Source organism: Mirounga angustirostris, unplaced genomic scaffold, assembly GCF_029215605.1.
Source record: "Mirounga angustirostris isolate CCGP_5_RB_7025 unplaced genomic scaffold, mMirAng1.0.hap1 SCAF_16, whole genome shotgun sequence".
NCBI classification, from domain to species: Eukaryota; Metazoa; Chordata; class Mammalia; order Carnivora; family Phocidae; genus Mirounga; species Mirounga angustirostris.
In genome coordinates, this window is record NW_026991724.1 from 42,383,858 (window position 1) to 42,388,342 (window position 4,485).

General features: G+C 41.0%; 1 pseudogene; it reads right to left on the minus strand.

Annotated features, from left to right (window-relative positions):
- Positions 1-217: 217 nt before the first annotated feature.
- Positions 218-3,887, minus strand: LOC123840242 (methyl-CpG-binding domain protein 4-like; annotated as a pseudogene).
- Between the last annotated feature and the right edge of the window lie 598 nt (positions 3,888-4,485).

The following is a 4,485-nucleotide window of genomic DNA, read 5'->3' on the forward strand; positions in this document are numbered from 1 at the left end:
TATGAATTACGAAATTCTACTCCTGAAACCAATATTACACTATATGTTAGCTAACGAGAATTTAAATAAAAATTTGAAACAAAAAAGAAAACCTATATTACGTTTCTAGTTGGACTGATTAAAATCTACATGCCTGTAAAGTCAGTGGTTTTGCCTAATGCGGCTCTTATGGATCAAGTACACGTATAAAAAACAAGTTTGAAAACTTCAAAGAATTTTAAGACAGAATTAATTTTTCACAATTTTCCGAAGTCAGTCATCGTGTTTCTTTAGCTTATGGTCTTCAGGATGTACCTGCTTCCACTCATTGATGCAAAAAATTCGGTAAGATCATATTTGCCAATCCTACAAAGTTCAAGTGGATACCTCCACTACTTTGTCAGATATTCACCTGAGAACTTGACAATGGTTTTTGCTTGAAGATTGTAGAGACCAAAGTGGTTTAAGAAGTTCTGACACATCTCTGCAGTCTGGGGTTCTTGCTACCTCAGCCGAAGGATACTTACTTCTCCAGAAACTCCCAAAGCGCAGGCATTGACATTTTGCCTGAGGTCCGATTGAGAATTACAGTAGCAATGAGGAGCTTCCGTGGAGCGTGGAAAAGGGTCTCTTGGACAAAATTAAAAGGTGACCAAGGAGGTGTCCACTTCTTAAAGGCTTTGCATCGTGGTGGGAGGCTAAGAACTTCTCTATTTGCTGGAAGAACATAGGCTTGTTTTCCTTTTTTCTGTTTGTGTCCGTGGAACGGTATCTTCTTGACATATTTTCAGAGAAATAGTCTTTCTCAGTTTGCGAGCAGTTGTTGTCCATTTCAGAGCCACATTTTCAAATGTCAGTATGCAAATGTTCCTTCCTTCCCCCAGTTTCTACTTTTGTTTATATTTCCCCAGCTTCTAAAAAGGTTTCCTCACACTTCTCGTTGTGCTTCTTCACTTGAACATAATTTGTTTACGATGCCAGAAGTTATTTGTTCAAAACAAAAATTTGATCCTGAACTCAATGATTTTTTTTCACAAGTCTCTTTTCTTCATTGGTTACATCGAGGGGCTTGTTGCTTGCTCCAGCGTCAGAAATGGAGATAAAACTTTTTTTTATCAAGCTGACTTTCTGTACAAGGTTCACTTTCAGCATCTACCTTATTAAACTCAGATTCTCTTCTCCTATTACTTTGAGCAGAATCTGGAAGACCCTTCCGGCACCCTGTTTTAGTTTTCTTCATTGGAATTCCTTTCAAAATAGCCCCCTTTCCTTTGGACCTTCTAACCTTTCCAGAGTCAACATCATTAACACCTTCATCTTTTTTTTTTTTAAGATTTTATTTATTTATTCATGAGAGACAGAGAGAGAGAGAGAGAGAGAGAGAGGCAGAGGGAGAAGCAGGCTCCCAAGGAGCAGAGAGCCCGATGCGGGACTCGATCCCAGGACCCCGGGATCATGACCTGAGCCGAAGGCAGACGCTTAACCATCTGAGCCAACCAGGCGCCCAACACCTTCATCTTCTTTAAAGTTAGCTAATCTAACATTCCAAACTACCACTTGGGAGGGGAGAGGCATCCTTTTTCCACCAGCTTCGTGTCCTGAGGTTCCAGTTTGAATTGTTACTTTGATTTTGCATTTGGGATGTCAGAGGTGCTATGCTGCAGTCTTTATATCTGGACCTGATGCCCCTTTTAGAAGGTTTAGAAACAATAAAATCAAAATCTTCTGGTGTAAGACAAGTCTCTCCATTTTTGTGAAGGTAATTAGCAAGTGCACTTTGGGATCTGAACTTTAGTCCTTGTGGACTAATCAAATATATATCCTATCTTCCTGCTGTTTTCCCCGATCACCTTTGCTTCACAACGCACGGGACAGGCTCGTGGCTTTCTGTCGTGGTAGTACCACCAATCTGAGCAGAAGCAATGGATTCTTGCAGCACAGGATTCCACTCGCTGCTGCTTTTTATCCCCATGTGTTTCTCATCTCCTTCCACTCTTTCCAATGCCAGAGCAACACCTTCCTCACAGAGGTCACAAGGTTGGTCTGGGGCTAAGCACCCACTGGAGGTGACCAAGGGGGCAGCCTCACAGTCCCCCAGGCTCAGACCCACCCTTCCAGCCGTGCCCTTCAAATGGGTTCGGGGGGCAGCAATGGGACCGAGAAGGTGCGATGCCTTAGGAGCGGAGCAGAACAAGATGCGAAAACTTCCTCAGCTCAGGGCACTAGGCTGAAACCCAAAGTCAAGGCAGTGCAAGTCTGTCGGACTGCACAGCTGCTTTCCGGCCACCCCCTCGGTCACAGCTGCCATCGCATAGCTCAGCCAATCAAATCCCACAGAAGCTCTTTAATAAACAGTGTTAGGAGCACTGATCACCTACACAGAAAATCATGAAAAGTTTATCCCTACCTCAGATCACAGAAAATTGATTTTGCAGGTGAATTGAAGTTCTGAATGTGAAAAGCAAGACTTTCAATTTTTAGAAGAAAATATAGGAAAATAGTTTCATGACCTCAAGATAATTTTCTTTAACAAGAGGGGGAAAGCCACAAACCATCAAGAAAAGACGGCTATGTGTGATTACATTAGAATTTAAAGTTCTGTGTAACAGAAATACCAGCAACAAACTGAAAAGACAGACTCAGAATGAGGGCTTTCTGCAACACATACAACTAACAAAGAAATAATAGCCTGGCTATATAAAGAATTCCTACAAATCAATAAGAAAAGAGGGGCACCTGGCTGGCTCAGTCAGTACAGCATGCAACTCCTGGTCTCAGGGTTGTGAATTCAAGCACCACACTGGGTGTAGAGACTATTTAAAAATAAAATATTTTTTAAAAAAAGAAAAACAATTGCAATAGGCAAAGAACAATAGTGTTCACACTGAATAATTACCTAATAACATTAGAAACATGGAGGGATGACAACAGAGCAGGCTTATGACAGCACAAATAGGAAGGAGGGGTAAATTCTCATTCACCAAAGAAAAAGATAGTGCCTGAAACTGAAAAGTCAAGCGACAGCAATGCAAGTATGGTATTTAGAAATATCAGCTAAAAGAACTGAGAGTGTTTGAATGGGGGAGGGGAAGTATCGAAATGAGATAAAGGGAGAGGTGGCAGATGATGCTGTTTTCTACAATGAACCTCACAGAATTATTAACTTTGAATAAAAATTGTAAAGAATGAAACCCAGGAAAGAAAGGAACCCAGAAAAAAAAAAGATACCTCATGGGGCAGAAAAAAAAAACAACCTTTTAAATTACAACTAATGTTTTCAGAGAGAAAAGATATTTCATCCATGAAACAAGAGTAGGAATTATAGAAAAGGACACTCAAAAAACATATAAGAAAGGTACCTGGGTGGTGCAGTCGGTTAAGCATCTGACTCTTGGTTTCGGCTCAGTTTGTGACCTCAGGGTCATGAGATCGAGCACCGTAGGGAGCCCCACGGTGAGTCTGCTAGAGATTCTCTCTCTCCCTCTGCCCCTCTCCCCACACACTCTCTCTCTCTCTCTCTCAAATAAATAAATCTTTTTTAAAAAAATAGGAAAATCTCCAGGAAATCAACAATTTGAAGACTTCATAGAAAAGAATTTAAAAAGTTAAGTCAAGAAAACTTTCCAGAAGGGAAGAGAGAGAAAGAGAAATAACATGTCTCAAACTGATCTCTTTATCTTAATCTCAGAACTGCTTATCCCATCATCTTCCCCATATCTGTAAATGGCGGGTTCATTCTTCCAGTGGCTCAGGTCAGACATCTTGTAGTCAGGCTTGACTTTTTTATTTCTCCAACACTCTACCTCCAATCCTTCAGAAAAAAATCTGTTGGTGTCACCTCAAAATATATCAAGATTCTGACCACTTACCATCTCCACTGGTCCATCCTGGTTATAAGGATTCATCATCTTGTTGGTTTAGTACAACAGTGTCCAGACCAACCTCTTTGCTTTAAGCTGTGCACTCCCACTGCCTATTTGCAATACAGCACTCAGAATTATTTTAAAATAGAAGTCGGGGTGCCTGGCTGGCTCAGTCGGTTAAGCGTCTGACTCTCGATCTCAGCTCAGGTCTCAATCTCAAGGTGGTGAGTTTGAGCCCTGCACTGGGATCCACACTGGTCATGGAGCCTACTTAAAAAAAAATTTTTTTAATTAAAAAATAAAATAAAAACCAAATCAGGTCACTCCTGTGTTCAAAACGTACCGGTGATTTCCTATCTTAGAGTCAAAGACTTTACAGTGGTCTACAAGACCCTACAGAATCTGGTTCCCTCCTATCTTTCTGACTCATCTGTTACTCTCTTTTTCTTACAGCAGAACGGACACTGGGCTTCACAAATAAACAAGGTCATACTGTGCACTGCCAAAGGGGCTGAAAGATCACTAACCAAATTGCTAAAGGGCTTGCTTCATCCCTGCTCATCTCTATGAGCACTGACATTGCATGGTGTGCAAAGTTAAAAAAAAAAAAAAAAAAAAAAAAAACGTTTTTTCCCCCCTCAAG